The sequence below is a fragment of the Pseudophryne corroboree genome, chromosome 3, assembly GCF_028390025.1.
Source record: "Pseudophryne corroboree isolate aPseCor3 chromosome 3, aPseCor3.hap2, whole genome shotgun sequence".
Lineage (NCBI taxonomy): Eukaryota > Metazoa > Chordata > Amphibia > Anura > Myobatrachidae > Pseudophryne > Pseudophryne corroboree.
The window spans coordinates 495,444,816-495,466,926 of record NC_086446.1 but is presented as its reverse complement, the minus strand read 5'-3'; the positions used below and the strand labels follow the sequence as shown (position 1 = coordinate 495,466,926).

The 22,111-nt window shown below is 44.4% G+C and overlaps 1 protein-coding gene across 12 annotated transcripts in view; it reads left to right on the top strand.

The window, feature by feature from the left end:
• The window catches only part of SHISA6 (shisa family member 6), a 681,159-nt gene that overhangs the window by 205,134 nt on the left and 453,914 nt on the right, over positions 1-22,111 (top strand). The window lies entirely within an intron of this gene.

The following is a 22,111-nucleotide window of genomic DNA, read 5'->3' as shown; positions in this document are numbered from 1 at the left end:
GCAATGCCCTCTACCTTGGTCTCCCAGCAAAAGAATTGCATCGCTTACATCTGGTGCAAAAAACAGCTGTCAGGCTGTTAACCAACCAGCCCTGTACTAGCCACATAACACCCATTCTCTACACCCTTCACTGGTTGCCTGTAAGATGGCAAATGATCTTCAAGATTAGCTTACTGAGTTTCAAAGCATTACATGACCAGAGCCCAAGGTACCTGAAGCAGCTTCTGATTCCATACTCGATTACTGTGATCTGTAGATGAAGGACTTTTAGCAGTACCTAGAATCTCCTGTTATTCATCTGCGGGTTGAGCTTTTAGCCATGCAGCTCTGACTCTACGGAACTCACTTCCCCGCATATTTCGACTCGAGAGGCCCCAACTATAGAATCCTTCAAAAACAGACTCAAGACTTTCCTGTTTACTCAAGCATTTTCATAATGTCCCTTTTGTACCGCCATGCTCTCTGTATTTTATGAAAAGCTTTTCTGTACTTCATTGTTTCTGTACTATAGTATGTTCATTCTATCTGTTAAGCGCCTTGAGTCCTATTGGAGAAAGAGTGTTATATAAATAACGTTGTTATTATTATTATTATTATTATTATTATTATTATTATTATTATTTGCTGCTTTATTTTTACACTGCAATTTAGATTCAGTTTGAACACACCCCACCCACATTAAAATCACTCTGCCATTGGCGTTTCTATAATGGGCACAATGTGTGCGGTGCACACGGGTCCCTGGGTCCAGGGAGAGCCCACACCAAACACATTGCACACATATTTTAATACTTACCTTTCCGAAGTCCAGTGTTGGGCGATGCAACTGCGGCAAAAATCGCAACCGAAATGACCTCCGCGCATGCGCAGTAGTGATTTTGGTCTCCAGAACATGGCGGGCACCATGTTTCCGGAGACCTGCACAGTAGACTCCGGCACTGTGCCGGAGACTGCTGCCCCATACAGAGGAGGTGGCCCACCTGGAGTCTGCACAGGGGCCCCCTCCTCTGTGAAAACACCCCTGCTTTCTGCATATGTTACATCTGCCCCACCAGCAGTGCAACATGGTTATGCCAAACGGCTAACTTTTTCTGTTTGCTAACAAATCTGAATAAGGCCCACAGGCAGAACAGTCCCGATTTTGGGGCTGTGTTTCTTTGTTCCTATCTGTCTATATAGCAGTACTGTGATGAATTGATGTGGTACACAGCAATCAGATAAGATAATGGGCCTGAGGAAGTTATGCCTCATGATGGTTGGCCATTCAGCAACACACACAATTCTACCAGTTACCCTAGAGCACATCTTGGGAGTTACGGGTAAATGACATTCATGTTTACCATTACATATTAATGAGCTACAGTATTGTAATTTAATAGTGCAACCTGAGTGCATACTGTAACCAAATATATTTTAGCTGTGGTTAGACTACAGTCGCTATGAGCATCCAGTCACCACCATCCACTTCTACATCAGTTGCTTAGTGATTGCTTGGCTCTACATTCCTGTGCAGGAACAGTATGCTTTCTTTAGTTTCTGTGAGTTTAAAAGGCAAGGAGTGATTAGCCTCCTTGCCAGTGATATTTTCTCTTACAGTGATGACTACATATGCTAATGGTTTCAGGGGCAGATGTATTAACCTGGAGAAGGCATAAGGAAGTGATAAACCAGTTATAAACCAGTGATATGTGCAAGGTGATAATGCACCAGCAAATCAGCTCTTTACTGTTAATTTACATATGAGAGCTGATTGGCTGGTGTGTTTATCACCTTGCACATATCACTGGTTTATCACTTCCTTATGCCTTCTCCAGGTTAATACATCTGCCCCATTATTATTTGTTATGGTATTGGTTGTCATCATTTTTACTTTGATTGTATACTGCCAGCCCTGACCTTTGGAAAAGTGCTGTCTTTAAGCCCATACTTTGGATTTGTAGTTATTCTATTACACTGCAGTTTTGGCAAAACTGTTAGTTACATATTTCGCTATCTACAACTCTTTCTACACTTGGGGCCTAATTCAGACCTGATCGCTTGCTAGCAGTTTTTTGCAGTGCAAGTGTGCGAATGCATGTGCAGCCGAGCGGTACAAAAAGATCTTTTGCGGTTTCTGAGTAGCCCAGGACTTACTCAGCCACTGCGATCACTTCAGCCTGCCCAGGACCTGAATTGACGTCAGACACCCGCCCTGCAAACGCTTGGACAAGCCTGCGTTTTTCCATCCACTTTCAGAAAATGGTCAGTTGCCACCCACAAACGCCCTCTTCCTGTCAATCTCCTTGCGATCGGCTGTGCAAATGGATTCTTCGTAAAACCCATCGCACAGCAACGATCCGTTTTGTACCCGAGCGACGCGCCTGCACATTGCGATGCATATGCGTGAAAAAAGCTAGCGTGCGATCAGGTCTGAATCACCCCCCTTAACCTCTATTACTAGAGGATATGTAGATTACATGGTGGATTACATCATATAATGTAGTGAAACATGATATGCATATACACATATATCAGCCATAACATATATAGGTCCTCCTTGTGCTGCCAAAACACCTTTGACCCATTGAGGCATGAACGCTACAACTCTGAAGGTGTCCTTTGGTATCTGGCACCAAGACATTAGTAGCAAATATTTAAGTCCTGTAAATTGTGAGGTAGGGCCTCCATGGCTCAGACTCGTATTTCCAGCACATTCCACAGATGCTTAATCAGATTGAAATCTGGGGAATTAGGAAGCCAAGCCAACACCTTGAACTCTTTGTCATCTTCCTCAAACCATTCCTAAACAATTTTGACAGTGTAGCAGGATGCATTATCCTGCTGAAAGAGGTCACTGCCATCAGGGAATACCATTGCCATGAAGAGGTGTACTTGGTCTATAACAATGTTTAGGTAGGTGGTATGTGTGACATCCATATGAATACTAGGACCCAGAGCAGAGCATTGCCCAGAGCATCACGTTGCCTCCGCTGGCATACATTTTTTTCCCATAATGCATCTCTTCCCCAAGTAAATGATGCACACTCTCCCAGCAGTGCACATAATGTAAAAGAAAACATAATGGATCAAACCAGGCCACCTTCTGCCATTGCTCCATGGTCCAGTTCTCACACGTGCCCATTGTAGGCATTTTCGGTAGTGGACAGGGGGCAGCAGGGACACTTTGAGGCATATTTAAAGTGCGTGTTTTTAGAAGTGGAGATGTTGCCCGTGGCAATCAATCAGTTGTCAAGAACCTTCTAGAACAGGGGTGGGGAATCTCTGGCCTGTGGGCCTTATACAGGCCGGAAAACATTTGGTCCAACCCGGGGCCCTGCCAAGGCAGCCGCAGAGTGTACAAAGCTGACCACTATGCACAGCATCATGGAAAATTTAGTTTTCTCGCACTGTATACAGTGTACAGTGAGAAAACTACAGCTCCCATGATGCGGTGCGTGGCAGATGGCTATGGGCTGTGATGTGAGGCTTTGGAGAGGAATCTCAGCAGAGGTCTGCTTTGCTGGTTGCGGTGGTGCAGTGTGGTGCAGAGAAGACCCAGGACCTGGACCGATGTTGTGCAGGTGTCTAAATGGGACCTGTCCTGCAGTGATGGTGAGTGTCCTGCTGGCACTATACTGGAGACTGCGTGCATTGGGGGGTGGGGGCTTCAAAAATGGCCCACGAATGATGTTAAAAAAATCTAAATGTCCCTTGGCAGAAAAAAGGTTCCCCACCCCTGTTCTAGAAGATAATAACTAGAATCTGATTGATTACTATGGGCAACATCTACACTTCTGAAAACCCTCACTTTAGTAAATATACCCCTTTGATCTGTCTGTGTCCATGCAATGCCAATATGCAGCAACTTGCAATGCACTGTGTGTTCTGACACCCTTCTATCATTGGCAGCATTAACTGTATGAGCAGTGTGTGCTACAGTAGCTCTTCTGTGGGATTAGACTAGACGTGCTAGCCTTTGCTCTTCACATGCATCAATAAGCGGGTATGGGACTCATGTCGACACCCATTAGGTCGACACCCATTGGTCAACAGTGGCTAGGTCGACACTGCCATTAGGTCGACATGAACAAGGTCAACAGGAAAAAAGGTCGACATGAGTTTTTAAAAAATTTTGGTGTCGTTTTCTCCGTCAAGTGACCAGGAACCCCAATTAGTGCACCGCTACGCTCGGCACAGGTTACCGTTTCCAATCGTAGTCCACGTGGATTGTAAAGTATGAAAATGTAAAAAAAAAAAAAAAATGCATGTCAACCTTTTTTCATGTCGACCTTGTTCATGTTGACCTAATGGCAGTGTCGACCTATTTCTAGGGTCAACCTATCCACTTTCGACCAATGGGTGTCAACCTAATGGGTGTCGACCTAGAGTCCGGATACCCGATGAGCCTTGGGCACCTATGAGCCCGTTGCCGGTCCATCAGTTTCTCTTACTTGAACAACTTTTGGTAGGTACTAACCACTGCATAAAGGGAACACCCCACAAGACCTGCAATTTTGGAGCTCTAAACCAGTAGTCTGTCACAATTTGATCCTTGTCAAAGTCGCTGAGGGGCAGATGTATTAACCTGGAGAAGGAATAAGGAAGTGATAAACCAGTGATATGTGCAAGGTGATAAAGGCACCAGCCAATCAGCTCCAAGATGTAAATTAATAGTTAGGATCTAATTGGTTGGTGCCTTTATCACCTTGCACATATCACTGGTTTATCACTTCCTTATGCCTTCTACAGGTTAATACATCTGCCCCTCAGATCCATACGCATGCTTCTTTTTTCCTGCTTCTAACACATCAACTGCAAGAATTGAGTGTTTACTTGCTGCCATTGCTAGATGCCACTGTAATCAATGTTATTCTTTTCACCTGTCAGTGGTGTTACTATTAAGGCATCTCTGTATATATTTAGTTTGATATCTGCATCGCTTCAAAATTTCTTATGTGCATGTTTTATTGCAGATCATACTATGAATATGTAGTTGATATCAGCTCTGACCTAAGTTTAAATAACTTGAGAACAACCCTGCAGTTCTCATAGGTTGTCACCTGTTATATTATCAAATCACATTATACATTTGTTCTGTTATATTGCCTAGTGCATTAGAGTATAATATTCAGCCTGATTACTGTTCTGTTTACTCTAGTAATAATACCTATTTGTGATAAAACCTTACTACCCCCACTGAAGTCCTGGCAGCATCTGAGTACTGGTAAGTAAGCATTAAGGAGCTGTATCAAGCTTTCTAAGGCGTGGACAAGTGGAGAACTTGCCAATAGTATCCAATAAACTTCTATCTACAGTATAATTTTATTAAATGTACTTGATGAATGCTATCAGGAAGCTAATTGGTTATTATGGGAAACTTATTTTCTACTTCTTCATTCGTTAGGAGATTTAATATACTGTATTTCACCTCAAAAGGAAAGGCGACTATTATAGGTGAAAAGCTGGTTCCTGGTTCAAGTGTTATTTCTATCAATAACATGGATGTTTGGAAAGCACACGTTGGCCAACGGTTGGCAGGGTGGTCTCTGAGCCTATTGTATTATTACACATTGGTTGCTTATGAATGCTTTCCAAAAATGTTTAAATTGTTTTACATACTGGTAGAACACATTTATTAAATGATCTTTTATAATGCAGAAGGGACATGGTAAATGATAAAACATAGATAAAATTAACCACTATGACACTTATTCTGAATAATTATTATTCAACCTCGCATTGCTGTAAAAGGTAACTGTACCACTTTTAATTATTATAATTGCAGCAAAAAGGTTTAAAGTGCTGGTACAGCAGATAGATCCACTGCCATATTTATAATGGTTGCAGTGCACACGGGGCCCCCAGGGTTCAGGGGGTCCCACGCCGCACACCCTGCACCCATTATTTGTAAAATTCACCCTCCGAAGTCCCGTGGCACAGCAGCAGCGCTTTAGGAATCACTGGGAAATTTTTTCCTGGTGTTTTGCGCATGCGCAGTAGGAAAATCACTGGGAAAATGGCCACCATGCCATTTTCCCAGAGATCTACGCATGTGCTCTAGGCTCTGGGACAGTGCTAGGGTCCCCTAAGGACACTAGTGCCCAAAGCTCTACAGCACTGCGGGCTAGAGAGGAGAGGGCCCACATAGAGTCTGCACACGGGCCTCCTCCTCTCTAGATGCGCCCCTGCATAGACCTATAACATAATTCAATAATAACAACTTATAAAATATAAAAATAATAACTGTATGTCCATTGTAGTCAAAATACACGAATACGTATTATGTGATAATACATAGAGAATTTTATCCGTCATCAATAATAAGAGGTGTGGCTATTAAATAACGAGACTGTTGCTATAATTTACATTCAATTACATTAAGTACATTATAACTCAGTTCCGCTTCTATGTACTCTTCTGCAGCCACACACTGTTCCATTCTTATTTTCCATTGGTCAAAGCTGTGCTGTAGCTCATTATCTGTCAGCTGTCTCAACAGCTCAGTCATTTTCTTCTTTACCTCAGTAACTGATGCAAAACGGGTTCTCTCGAGTACAAAATTGACTTTAGGGAAAATAAAGAAGTCACAGAGTGATAGGTATGGTACATATGGAGGGTGTTCTAATCCTACAATCTGTTTCTTGGCCAAAAACTGCTTCACAAATAGAGCTGTGTGGGACAGTATGTTGTCCTGATGGAGGATGAAACCATTTTTTCACCATTCTGGCCTCTTTTTTCTGATTCTTTCCTGCAAAGTTTCTAGAACATTTTTGTAGTAATGTTGATTCTGTTGTGTCTTGATATCAAAGAAAGCAATTACAGATGTGCCCTCTTACATCCATTGCAGCAAGGGCAACGAGGCATAGCAGGGCGCGTGCGATTTCACTCTCCCGCTATACCATAGACTTGAATGGGAGCTGGCATGCACATGCACCCACCTATCATTCACCTGTATGGGAACCGGCAGCAATGCAAACAAGTGCGGCATGCCACCTTTGTGGATACTTACTATTTCTGCTATCAGTCAGATGCTAAGTTGACTGTCAGTTCAAACAATTTTTACATTTTTCCACATTTTTGTTTGTTTTTGATGTGCAATGCCTTCCGGGATGTTCATCATCTTTGACATCCTCACAACAGTCACTAAATCTTTTGTGCCACTCAGGTACATGTGCATGTGACATATAATCTGCCCTGTAAGCTTTGTATAGCATTCCGAAAGATTTTGTGGACATTTTGTTCAATTTAGCTAAAAATTTGGAGTAAACACATTGCTCTTCTTTTACACTATGCAACACTTCTTTGAATGCTGTGTGACATCAAACTATCTGTACCAGAGGGATGAAACATGCAAAACCATTTTGGGATAGTCTAAGGTCAGTGTTCCCCCACTACCTTTTAAGTCATGCAGTATGTATTATTGTTTGCAGTACAGTCTTGTTATTTAATAGCCACACCTGGGCAGTGTCTGAGGCTGAGTCAAGTGCTGCAAGTGCTCAGTGCTGCCCGGCAAAACTATGCTTGTGCAACCTAATCCCACAAATCCCGGAATTGGCTGCTCAACTAAGTGCCATGTACACATTACACACATTACAGGTACACATTCGCTACATCCTACCTGTGTTCCCCACACACCCACCCTCAATGCTCTCTACTCCCACCCTCCCTCACTGTTTCTTGAACCCTTCCTCACTGCTCTCTACACTGACCCTCCCTTACTGCTCCAAACACCCACTCTATCTCACTATTTGTTCCTACACTCACCCTCACTTGCTGCTCCCTATATCTTCCTCACTGCTGCCCACACCAACTTTCCCTGCCCCCTGCACCAATCCATACTGCTCCCTACACCAATCATTACTGCCCCCTATACCCTTCCTTTCTGCTCACCACACCCACTGTCACTGCTTCCTATTACTTGTAAATACAATTAAATCCGAGGATCCTGGGAATCCCAAGATTTAGATTTTTTTCAATCCCGAATCCCGGGATTACAAAAATACTGTCTATCTATCTATCTATCTATCTATCTATCTATCTATCTATCTATCTATCTATCTATCTATCTATCTATCTATCACCCAACACCACTTGTTAAATAGCTGGGCTGTTCATAATTTGAGTCATTTGCTGGTGTGTCCCTATATAACTCTGTAATATCAACACCTACATACACATCATTTCCAACAGTAGGTGTCTTGGCCTATGGTAAATTGGTTATGGCTTGTTGGGTATACATTACTGGTTAGTCAGATTAGAGTGGAATTTAAGTAGCTCACAGGTTATGTGTCCCAAATATTGCCTTTTTAAAACGTATGAGTAATGTTTGAAACCACGAGACTGCAGCAGTGGATGGTCACTGGTTGACAGGCTGCAAAATAGTCTTACGGTTATAGTTCAATCTCCACCAGAGTCTGATTACATTAACCTGCTGGAAGCTGATGTTGCACTGCTACAGCTCATCTCCGTTCTTTGTATCATGTTATTAAAGTTACAATCTATCTATACAGGCTACTACAAGGACACCAAGTGTGTCCAAACATGCCTGAGGGGTTCTAGATTTGTATTTTATGCACAGTGAACATATTTCTCTGCCTATCTGCATTTATCACAGTGAGTGGGAGTTGAAATGTAACTTGGTAAAATGAATTAACATCCACAGACAACCGTGACATTGTGTCACTGGTAAAAAGTGCTATGAAAAATGACAGGAAGCTTGCTTGATATGACCATGTAAAAACATTTGAACAAGGCTTCCTAGAAATGTTAGTATCCATCATTCAGCAATACAGTATGTCTCACTGATGGAGAAAGGCATTGGTATACAGTATACAAGGTTTAAGTAAAGTTTCCTTTTCCAAACCCTGTTCAGTGAAAATAGCCATACAGAGGGAAATTTCCTATGCATAAGCAATAATATATATTACATACAGTATGTTTTGTTTTCTACATAAATTAATGTTATTTATTTTATTTTCATTATTAAACAGACATTAAACAGTACTGTATTCAAAAGACGTTTAATGACTAGGGGTCTATTTACTAAGCCTTGGCTGAAGATAAAGTGGATGGAGATAAAGTACCAGCCAATCAGCTCCTAACTGCCATGTCACAGGCTGGGTTTGAAAAATGACAGGAGCCGATTGGCTGGTACTTTATCTCCGTCCATTTTATCTCCATCGAAGGCTTAGTAATTAGACCTCTTAGTTCTGGTGTCCGCTTCCTGACCTCGAGTACTCCTTCGAGCCATAAAAAAATAGTTTCTTATCAATGTGGTTTTACAGTAGATTATGAGAAACTGCCACGTCATTAACGGTCACTGGTTAAGGCTTCCCCTGACCCTGAATGGAGGAGCTTTTATATAGTAGTTGACCTTTAACACTTGCGGGGTTTTTGCCAGCAGTAACCCCTGTGACACATCGCTATCCCATCGCTTTATCACACTTTGATAAATAAATAAAGTTATCAGAGTTATGTTAGCCATAAATCTTTGTTCTATGTGTGAGGGTTTTGGGGCCTCTTTACCATTGTTTAGTGACCAGGCTACTTTTCATCATACAGTAAAACCAGTTATTGCTGTAATTTATCAATAAAAGCTTGCCATTGCTGCCTCGGTGATACTGACTCATAGTAGTAAAGGCTAATTTACTTAGATATGAAAAAATAGGGAGTGGTCCCTATTTTTTCATATCTATGTACTGTACTATTGAGGATTGGTGTTCTCATGAGTTAGTTCAGTGCAGCAGTTGGGAAGTGCTAGATACACCTACCTATTAATTTTGTTCAATAAGGTTACTGTAATTTTCTGCTTCATCAGGCCAATCTCAGGGCAAATGTGTATGCTAAAAGTTAAAATAGTTAAAAAGTATAAGTAAAAACTAGCAAACCTGCAAACAGAAGTTTGCAATCATTTATTTACGTTTTCACTGTTGCAGAGTTGTATTACTATCCCCTCATTATCATCCACTCCCCCACTCCATCCCTTTAATTGTTAGGGTGGTGTCCCACAAGTACTTTTTCTGCTATATGGGACTATTTATCATACATAGAGAAAATCTTCCACTAATTATCAATCCTTATTGCTAATTTCGTAGTGAGAATCATTTTGTTTTCGGTGCTTTTCATCATTGATGCAGAGCCTGGATAACACTTGCAAAGAGCTGCTGTCTTGGTAAAGCGCAAAATGTTGCAGCTAAAAACAGTGGTGAAGGTTTTCACTGCTGGGTTCCATTCCGGCCGTGTCACTGACTGCACATGCGCACTCATGAGAGGCGAAGGAGGTGGAGGGATCTAAGGGCTCTTGGTAGGAACAAGTGAGCTAACACCATCTTTAGGTTAGTTACCAGAGCTTGCTAGTTAGTACACAACAATGGGGGTCATTCCGAGTTGATCGCTAGCTGCCGTTGTTCGCAGCGCAGCGATCAGGCTAAAAATTGGCACTTCTGTGCATGCGTATGGCGCGCAGTGTGCACGCGCGACGTACTTTCACAAAAGCCAATGCAGTTTCACACAAGGTCTAGCGACGCTTTTCAGTCGCTCTGCTGATCGGTGAGTAATTGACAGGAAAGGGGCGTTTCTTGGAGGTAACTGACCGTTTTCCAGGAGTGTGCTGAAAAACGCAGGCGTGTAAGAAACAAACGCAGGCGTGCCTGGGGAAACGGTGGAGTGGCTGGCCGAACGCTGGGCGTGTTTGTGACATCAAAACAGGAACTAAACAGACTGAAGTGATCGCTAGCTAGGAGTAGGTCTCGAGCTGCTCTGAAACTGCACAATCTTTTTTTGTAGCAGCGCTGCGATCCTTTCGTTCGCACTTCTGCTAAGCTAAGATACACTCCCAGAGGGCGGTGGCATAGCGTGTGCAATGCTGCTAAAAGCAGCTAGCGAGCGATCAACTCGGAACGAGGGCCAATGTTCCCATACATTGTAAGGGGACTGCGATGTGCACAGATATCTCCTGTGTTAGAGGCACAATAAATAGCCTTTTTACTTAAGCTACTGATAATCATGTAGAACTGCTACTTAGGGCAAATAAGGCTGATTAATAGGCCCCATAGACTTGTTCAGACTTTACAAGCATTTTCATTTCTGTTGAACAATCTCTGTCCTTTTCAAGCCGATTGCTTTTACTTGGTGCTTAAAGTGCTCTGTGTGACTGGGTCTGCGATGATAAAACGGATTCCCATGGAACAGCATTTGGCATGTATGCTTTTTACACATTCCCAAATCTGCTGCAGGGTCTTAAAGCAGCTTTGCACTTGTAAATTGCTTATGTATTTATAATTCATTGATGTCTATGTGGAATGTGTGTGTCACTTACACAACATAAAGGGCCTGATTCTGAATTGCACGCTGCTGCACCTGCTTTAGCGTCAGTTGCCAAAGTTGCATGCTAATGCTAGTATCAGCCCTTCCCCTGGTGTACAAGCGTGCATCTGACTGTGCAAGGACTGATATACCCACTTTGTATGTCTTCACAGGCTGTAATACTGCTCGGTGCGTCCATAGACACCACCATCGATTGCGCCATCAAAACATGTACCGGCGCTATGGCAGGTGCAGATTCTCCATCTGAGTATTGCCTCCTCTGTGAGCGAGTAAGTGTCTGTGTACACAGCCAGTTCAGTAACACACCCTCGACACTTCCATAACGTTCATAAGATGGACTATCTCCATGCGTCTCAATAGTTATGTCCAGTCAGCGCATAGGGATGGCCAGCACATTTCCAGCACATTTCTGACATAGTGCGTCTCAATCAGTGAAAAATAACCCACCTGGGGGCGAGTCCCGCTGCCCGCCCCCTTCCCCATTGTAGACAGTGTGCGGCCTCTTGGGTGTGGGGAGAAAGAGGACTGACCACTGTGTGCTGCACTGGGGGAGGGAGGCAGCTGTCCTCCCTCTCCCTGCATAATGTGCCGGGGGGTGAGCAATCCCAATCGCAACCCTCCCCTCGCTCAGCGTCGGATGCCACCCATTAGTACCCACCTGGCGCCCCCTCCCATGCGGCACACACGCCTGCTTTGTGGCCGTACACAAACTATTTTATTATTTTGTAAGGGGGGAGGACTGGCCACACCTCCCTGCATTGGCCACGCCCCGTTACCAGTACTTGGGCCCGACGTGGCTGTCAGTGACTCTGGTCTCAATCACATCTCTGGTGTTGTGTGCATACACACAGCGTAACACATACACCACATGGTAGGGATTGTTGTGCACAGGACCTAGCAAACAATAACTAATCTCGGGGAACATCGGATTTGCGTGTAACTCAGAATCAGGCACAAAAAGTGAAATACCATCCACAATACTAAATCTTATCATTTATGTAATTGGCGGTCAGTATAAATATGTCTCCATGCTTAATTTGCAGAAGATAGCACCTCTAAAAAAAACATCTTTTGCTGTCATGCTGTCTAGAGTACCTTGCACCTTTACTCCATTTACACTAGTGTGAGATGATGGACACATGATGAATATGAATCTTTGAGACTGCCAGACAACAGAAGATGTTTCCCCTACCTCCAAGGGGCGTGCTGCAAATGCAATATAATTAGAATGGCTGAACTGCCTAAATTGCTCACCCTCCAGCACCAGTGTAAGATATTAAACTGTTCCTCATTATTGAAAGGATGAGGGTAGGAAAAGTTAACAAGTCACTGCTTAGTACATATGTTGCTCCAAGGACGGCTCTTGAGTCCTTATGCATTAGCTTGCATTTGTATGCCATTTCATGTACACTCAAGAACACAATTAACAAAATACCTTTGAAACCTAGGGTTGTAGTATGTGTATACCAGCACTAGCACACAGCATATGAATTGCTTGGCATGAATCATGGAGCATGGAGGCACCTTGCTATAATGCAGGAAATCTGGTTGGGAGGCTTAGCTATGTACCATATATAACAAGGAAGATGCCAACACAAACCTATAAAATCATTTTAGGTCATATAAACCTTTTAAGATAAGGTCCTGTCCACTTTAGACACACAGTTGCAGATGTATTAACCTGGAGAAGGCATAAGGAAATGATAAACCAGTGATATGTGCAAGGTGATAAAGGCACCAGCCAATCAGCTCCAATATGTAAATTAACAGTTAGGATCTGATTGGCTGGTACTTTTATCACCTTGCACATATCACTGGTTTATCACTTCCTTATGCCTTCTACAAGTTAATACATCTGCCCCACAATTTAAACAGTGTTCCATAATAGAAGCCTAAAGGTGCATAAACACTTGCCGATAAAATGAACGACGTTGCTCATTTTCACCCTTCCTGAGCGACGTCGTTCACGCAAGTGTGTATGCCGGCGACGTCGACCGATGCACGGCACCGCGGGTCGTTAATGATCCGCCGTGTCGGTGGTGCATGCATGCTTAATTTTGACCGTCATCCAAGAGCTGCCTGCACAGCCCGGCCATGGCGTGACATCACTGAGCGATGTAGTCATCATATCGCTCAGTGTGTACGGCCGGCTGCCAACCGCCTGGCCCGGGAGGGGGAAACACTAGACGACGTCATTCATAGAGCGACGTCGTCTAGTGTGTAAGCACCTTAACTGTCAGTGAACACAAAGCACAAAGCTTTGTGGATATCATCCAAAAATATTTCCATATATACAGCTTGTATTTCAGCTATTTGTTTATATTTACACTTGGATAGTCCATCTAATTGTGACTATAAATCACATTATGCAGGAAATGCTGGGACTTGTAGTTTAACAACCTGGAAAGCCACAACTTGTCGAAGCCTGCTCTGCTCAATGTTGTGTCAGGAGTTGTTTTGACAGACCGGATTGTGAAATTGTCATTATTCTCACTTCATACACAGGTTCAGTTCCAAGAAATCATAATACCGTATGTCAAGAGACCACAAAATACCAACACAGCAATTTGCTCTATACAGCACTCATTCACACTTTTTTTACCTTATGGAGGTATGTGTTTGGTTTGTCCAATATGTGGCCTGCTAAATTAGACACAAGTGACATAGGCCCTCATTCCGAGTTGTTCGCTCGCAAGCTGCTTTTAGCAGCATTGCACACGCTAAGCCGCCGCCTACTGGGAGTGAATCTTAGCTTAGCAAAATTGCGAACGAAAGATTCTCAAAATTGCGAATAGAAATTTCTAAGCAGTTTCTGAGTAGCTCGACACTTACTCTGCCACTACCATCAGTTCAGTCAGTTTCGTTCCTGGTTTGACGTCACAAACACACCCAGCGTTCGCCCAGACACTCCCCCGTTTCTCCAGCCACTCCCGCGTTTTTCCCAGAAACGGCAGCGTTTTTTCACACACTCCCATAAAACGGGCAGTTTCCTCCCAGAAACACCCACTTCCTGTCAATCACACAACGATCACCAGAACGAAGAACAAACCTCGTAATGCCGTGAGTAAAATACCAAACTTCTTAGCAAATTTACTTGGCGCAGTCGCAGTGCGAACATTGCGCATGCGCAATTAGCGGAAAATCGCTGCGATGCGAAGAAAATTACTGAGCGAACAACTCGGAATGAGGGCCATAATTGGGACATGATGCACATCGTAACCCATCTCACTTTGTCAATCCGGCCTGTTGATCCATTAGGAGACAGTGATGATGACCAGTGGCAGTTGAAGATATGGGGCTTCAGCACCGTCCAAAATTCAAATAGGGGAGCCACAGAAACTGCCAGTGAGTCCCGGCTGGCGATGTTTGGCAGTGTTTGGAGTGGTAGTTGGTGTGGCTCCCGTATTTCAGTTTTGGACTGTGATGCAGCGCCACCTCTGCAGTTGCCACTGGTGATGACACTAGGACATGCGGCACCACTTTTCCACCAAAAAGCCAGGTCCGACCCAGGTTTTCTTTTCAAACACAGTTCCAACCCGTGTAACAGCCGGTCAGAGGTGTCGGAATGGAGAGGGAGGGGGGGGGGACGACAAGGTGGCAGCATGCCCACCCCAAACATGACAGAGACACAGGCACTGGGGAGGGGGAGCGCTTACCCCCGGATCACCGCGGAGACTCCTACTTTAAAAAGTCTTACCGCCTCAGCGTGCTGCCTCATGTCCTGTCCTAGCCGGCTCTTCATCACACAGATGCATTACTGGGAGGAGATGGGGATGTCCCAGCAGGCTCAGCATGGCCATGCATCCTCCCAGTAATGCATCTGTTTGAAGAGCCAGCTAGGACAGGACATAGGGCAGCACGCTAAGGTGGTAGACTTTTTAAAGTAGGACTGGAGTCTCCGCAGTGATCTCGCTGTAAGCGATGTCCGCACGGCGGGTGGGGGGTGGTAATCGTTGGAGGAGCTCCAACATGTATTTTATTTCAACGCCCCCCCCCCCCCCCCCCCGCAACAAAACATTTGGGTGCCCCTGCAGCCGTGTCAAACTGCAGGTTGTACCTGGCACATCGGTGGGTAGACTCCTTTCAGCCTACACCCATACAGTATGCAGTCTGCCTGTTCTGCCAGAGTTTAAAGATGACATTATCTCCAAACGTCAGTGTTACAGCTGTCTGTATACTTTTAGCATGACCTGGGTCAGATGACCTGGGTCATGCCATTCACACCGCACCATTACCCAGGTCTGTGCCAGATTCGATCCTGATAGCTACCAGGGTCAGATTCCCATGTAATGCAACCCGGCTAATTTTTATCTGATCCTTTCCCACCAAACCTCATCCCAGCAATAACGCAGGTTAAACGTTTGGTGAAAAAGGGGTATAAGTAATTCAATCTTTAGCTTATAGCTTTACTAGAAGCTACTGACACCACTGAGGCATAAAGCTTTAAATATACTGAGGGTCTAAGGGATCACACATCATTTACATTGGGGGTCATTCCGAGTTGTTCGCTCGGTAAATTTCTTCGCATCGCAGCGATTTTCCGCTTAGTGCGCAAGCGCAATGTTCGCACTGCGATTGCGCCAAGTAAATTTGCTATGCAGTTAGGAATTTTACTCACGGTTTTTTCTTCGTTCTGGTGATCGTACTGTGATTGACAGGAAGTGGGTGTTTCTGGGCGGAAACTGGCCGTTTTATGGGTGTGTGTGAAAAAACGCTACCGTTTCTGGGAAAAACGCGGGAGTGGCTGGAGAAACGGAGGAGTGTCTGGACGAACGCTGGGTGTGTTTGTGACGTCAAACCAGGAACGACAAGCACTGAACTGATCGCAGATGCCGAGTAAGTCTCGAGCTACTCAGAAACTGCACAGAGATGTCTTTTCGCTATATTGCGAATCTTTCGTTCGCAATTTTAAGAAGCTAAGATTCACTCCCAGTAGGCGGCGGCTTAGCGTGTGTAAAGCTGCTAAAAGCAGCTTGCGAGCGAACAACTCGGAATGACCCCCATTGTCTCCTGGGCATTCTCGGAGAGCTGCCAGGTATATGATAATCCTGTGACATACTGTGACCAAACAATTGTGTTTATTTAAGCATGTGATACAGGGGCATTGTTTTGATGTTGTATGTTGTAGCCTGTTCTATTAAATAAAGTTATACTTGTTTTGTTTTTAATAAAGTTTCCATAAAAATATATCATACACATATTTATTTCCACGCCACAATGAAAGTAGACTTCAGTGTTTACTATGAAGTTTTAGATGTTTTTCTAATTAGGTGTAGCTGTTCGGACATTTACAGTGTATCCGGAAAGTATTCACAGCGCTTCACTTTTTCCACATTTTGTTATGTTATAGCCTTATTAAAAATGGAATAAATTAATTTTTTTCCTCAAAATTCTACACACAATGCCCCATAATGACAACGTGACAAAAGTTTTCTTGAGATTTTTGCAAATTTATTAAAAATAAAGAGCTACGAAATCACATGTACATAAGTGTTCACAGCCTTTGCCATGAAGCTCAAAATTGAGCTCAGGTGCATCCTGTTTCCACTGATCATCCTTGAGATGTTCCTACAGCTTAATTGGAGTCCACCTGTGGTAAATTCAGTTGATTGGACATGATTTGGAAAGGCCCACACTTGACAGTGCATGTCTGAGCACAAACTAAGCATGAAGTGAAAGGAATTGTCTGTAGACCTGTGAGACAGGATTGTCTCGAGGCACAAATCTGGGGAAGGGTACAGTATAATATCTGCTGCTTTGAAGGTCCTAATGAGCACAGTGGCCTCCATCATCCATAAATGGAAGACGTTCAGAACCACCAGGACTCTTCTTAGACTTGGCCTGCCGTCTAAACTGAGCGATCAGGGGAGAAAGGCCCTAGTCAGGGAGGTGACCAAGAACCCAATGGTCACTCTGTCAGAGCTACAGTATTCCTCTGTGGAGACAGGAGTACCTTCCAGAAGGACAACCATCTCTGCAGCAATCCACCAATCAGGCCTGTCTGGTAGATTGGCCACTCCTTAGTAAAAAGCACATGGCAGCTCACCTGGAGTTTGCCAAAATGCACCTGAAGGACTCTCAGACCATAAGAAACAAAATTCTCTGGTCTGATGAGACAAAGATTGAACTCTTTGGCGTAAATGCCAGGCGTCATGTTTGAAGGAAACCAGGCACCGCTCATCACCAGGCCAATACCATCCCTACAGTGAAGCATGGTGGTGGCAGCATTATGCTGTAGGTATGTTTTTCAGCTGCAGGAACTTTGAGACTAGTCAGGATAGAGGGAAAGATGAATGCAGCAATGTATAGAGACATCCTGGATGAAAACCTGCTCCAGAGCACTCTTGACCTCAGACTGGGGTGACGGTTCATCTTCCAGCAGGACAACGAACCTAAGCACACAGCCAAGATATCAAAGGAGTGGCTTCAAGACAACTCTGTGAAGGTCGTTGAGTGGCCCAGACTTGAGTCTGATTGAACATCTCTGGAGAGATCTGAAAATAGCTGTGCACCGATGCTTCCCATCCAACCTGATTGAGTTTGAGAGGTGCTGCAAAGAGGAATGGGCGAAACTGCCAAAGATAGGTGTGCCAAGCTTGTGGCATCATATTCAAAAAGACTTGAGGCTGTAATTTCTGCCAAAGGTGTATCAACAAAGTATTGAGCAAAGGCTGTGAATACTTATGTGCACGTGATTTCTTTGTTTTTCATTTATAATAAATTTGCAAAAATCTCAAAAACACTTTTTTCATGTTGTCATTATGGCGTATTGTGTGTAGAATTTTGAGGGGGAAAAATAATTTATTCCATTTTGGAATAAGGCTGTAACATAACAAAATGTGGAAAAAGTGAAGCGCTGTGAATACTTACCGGATGAACTGTGTGTAAGCGAGCCAGCATTTTATCGCAACATGTAATAGTGCAAGTATGGGGCTATATAATTATGAACACAGACTTAAAGTGCACTATGTAAATGTATATAGTATAAAATAGTGTTAGTTATACGTGTCTATTTTGTAGTTTAACTGAATATTATCTTGAATTCATTTATATCAATTTCATTTATATCAGATATACTGTTTGCAATACCATTTCCTACTATTACTTTCTTGCATACTGAAGTGTATGATCTCAGCTGTGTGACACTGCAGCTAGACTGGCCTACAAATATAGTTTTTCTTCTTGATGTTGTGCTACATATTATACAATGTACAGTATACTGAGAGCCATAAGTAAAACTGGTAAGTAAAGTTTTTTTTTCTTTACATTAAGAATGGAACTGGGTTCCCTTATTTTGATGCATTTCTGCTTGCTTCTTAGTCGCTAGTGTAAACATAATGCTTTTTTCCATAGGTAAAATAAGGATGATAACACGAATCACAGGAAAGAAGCCTATTGTTTGATTGACCCACATGCACCTGCGAATGAGATCAACATTGTCTAATGGACGATGACTGTATTATTTGCTTGCAGCTGACATTTCCCTAATACCAGTGGCTAAACTGTCTAATACATATATTCATTATGATCTAGGACTCAGATTTTCACAACTTTGCAGATTCACAAAAAATATGTATATACAGTTTCTATGGAAACAAAATCCTCGCTGTACACAATGTTGTAAGCATTGTGTGTAGGCGCTGCTGCCAGTGCAATGAACAGGGAAATCAGGAAATGTAACTTGATATCTTTAGTCTTTACAGGTAGTAGCTTGCGCACTTTGACGGCTGAGTCTCAAAAATGTAGACTACAGAGCTATAGGCAAGGGCGTAGCTACCATAGGTGCAGGCAGTGCAGCTGCCAGTTGCGTAATAAGGGGGGTGCAAGTGGGACATGTGCCCCGGCACCATGGCAGAAGGGGGCACCGCTGACCATGGCAGTGTCCAACCTAGAGGTCAGAGGCAGAAGGAGGCAGTAGAGGCGAGCTTTTTCCCTTCTCTACTCCTCCCCTCCTCCCAGTGGTGGGCTGGGCCAGTATGATTTGACTAGGAGGGCCACAGGCATGCACTACATGCACATCCATGTGTCTATCAGGGACCCAGCATGGCCTGCTGCCACCTTAGTCCACAATGCCCCGGGCCCCTCTGCCTTCAAGAAATCCTCACATTATCTGGGATCCGGGTGTGTAAAAAAAAAATTACGTTTTCTGACGGCGGGAGGATGGGTGCCATTTTAATTTTGCCCTGCTGCCAAATCTCTAGTTATGTCCTTGGCAACTGCAATGGGGCCCTGGCAACTGCAATGGGGCCCAGAGCTGAGAGGGGCCCATCTTCCCTGTCACACTCACATGTGTTATATACAAAGGTATAGCTACCACAAGTGCAGGGAGTGCAGCTGCTATGGGGCCCAGAGCTGCGAGGGGCCACCTTCCTTGTCACAGTTACATGTGTTATATGGGTGGTACATATTGTTCGCTTGCCTTGGGGCCCACAATATATCTGTTACGCCCCTGGACCTGCTTATTGGTATAAAATTAACTGGAGGTCATTATAATGTTACATAATATGAACTGGGGCACTGTAATGTGGTACAATATGAACTGAGTACACTGTGGGCCTAATTCAGAGCTGTAGGCTAAGGCAATTGCAAGTGCGAGTTTCTAGGCTATGGAACTGCTAGCAAGTGAATCTGCCACCCAGAAATGAAAAGAGATGCCCACCAGAGCGATTGCAAACCCATTCGTAACTGTGTATACATTCGGAGCCTACATGTTACAGTGGGGAACATCTACTGCTCGAGTAGGTCTATAGCTACACAGACTGGCCACGGAAGTAGCGACGCAGACGCCATGTTTCTCTGCGCACATGTTCGCTGCTGACTTCAGATACACACCACGAAAACAGACATGACTTGCCGGCATCTTTGCTACCACTTTCTATTAATTCCCCTAAACGGTCACTTCCTGTCAATCACTCTGCAATGAACTCCTCACTGCGAGCGGAATCATAAAGACACCTCTACACAAGTGCAGTGTGATTGCAGCGCATGAGCAGTCTGCCGATAACTGCTCAATTGTGAAAACATCTGCCAAGCATACAGCTCTGACCTGGGCCCTGTACTGTATGTTATAATGTGGATTGGGTGTACAATGTTGCCTAAGGTGTACTGGCCTGGGACGGACTGGGACGCTATAGCAGCCTGGGAATTGTACTGTACGTGCATGACAAGCGAGCATGGTCACTTAAGTGGGCGTGCCACGAGTCATGGGGGCCTGGCTTCACAGCACGTATGCTGGCAGATAAACAGAGTGCCAGGCCTGTGACTGTGTGTCCCGTGCGGCCAGACCGGCCTATCAGGACATGAGCCCTTTTGGCATTTGCCAGAATTTCCATATGACTAGTCCGCAATAGTAGTGGCAGCCCTACAATGTGACATAACGTGAACTAGGACACTACTATGGTTCAGAAAATAAACTAGGTGACTATTATGGGGCATAAAATTAACAACTGCTGCATAGAGGTGACCCTCTGGCTATGCTTCTGGCCATAGGTAAATGTATAACTTTATCTGTAGATAAACACCAACCAGTTTTAGCTCTTACAAAACACCATCCTCATAAGCATATAATTATTCTTTGCAGTAATTCAAAGTGATCCTTTAAAAACAAAAATGAATGCCACTTAAATAATAATTAGTACCTAGCGCCCACACCCCTTCACCAGCAGGCCCTAACATAAGTTTGTGGCAGCTCTGACAGCTGGGAACTGTGTAAATGGAAAGAGTGCTTTGTTAACGCCGGAGTTAGAAACGGATATAGTCTGTTTGAACTTGGCTGATGTATACAGGATACTAATGCATTAATGATGATAAATGATCTCATGTGAGAACCTTCTATTGCCAGTGCCATACATATTTTATTAGTATTTATCTTTTTTTATTTTGTATGATTCTTTTCTGCATGCCATTTCTTGCAAGGTGATGGCAGTAGGAGTGATAAATAATGTGCTTTCCACGCAAAGTATCTGTAGCAGTGATTTATTTTCCTTTTTAGGGGAAACTCTATATAATACAGAAGATGTTTAGAGCAGGCTGGGGCTGAAATTCCAGTGGTCAGAAATTATACTGACTGCGGCATCCCGCTGTTTAGAATCCCGACAGTGGTCGGTAAAGGAAGCTACCTCTCAGCCCATTAATCCCTAAACCCCCCCCCCCTTACTGCAGCCTAACCCTAATGCCCCCTACCCGCAGCCTGAACCTACCCCCCCCCCCCATAGCATAACCCCCCACTGGGGTGCATAACCCCTTCCTTCCAGCAGTCTAAACCTAACACACCCTTCCCGCAGCCTAACCCTCCCCCTGCAGCCTAACCCTAATGCCCCCTACCCGCAGCCTGAACCTAGCCCCCCCCCCACAGCATAACCCCCCACTGGGGTGCATAACCCCTCCCTTCAAGCAGTCTAAACCTAACACACCCTTCCCGCAGCCTAACCCTCCCCCTGCAGCCTAAACCTAACCTTCCCCCCAGCAGCCTGAACCTAGCCCCCCCCCCCCCCCATAGCATAACCCCCCACTGGGGTGCATAACCCCTCCCTTCCAGCAGTCTAAATCTAACACACCCTTCCCGCAGCCTAACCCTCCCCCTGCAGCCTAAACCTAACCTTCCCCCCAGCAGCCTGAACCTAGCCCCCCCTCCCCCCCCCCCCATAGCATAACCCCCCACTGGGGTGCATAACCCCTCCCTTCCAGCAGTTTAAACCTAACACACCCTTCCCGCAGCCTAACCCTCCCCCTGCAGCCTAAACCTAACCTTCCCCCCAGCAGCTTACCTCTCTAATGTCCCAGCAGTCATCAGTCGGGATGCCGGCAC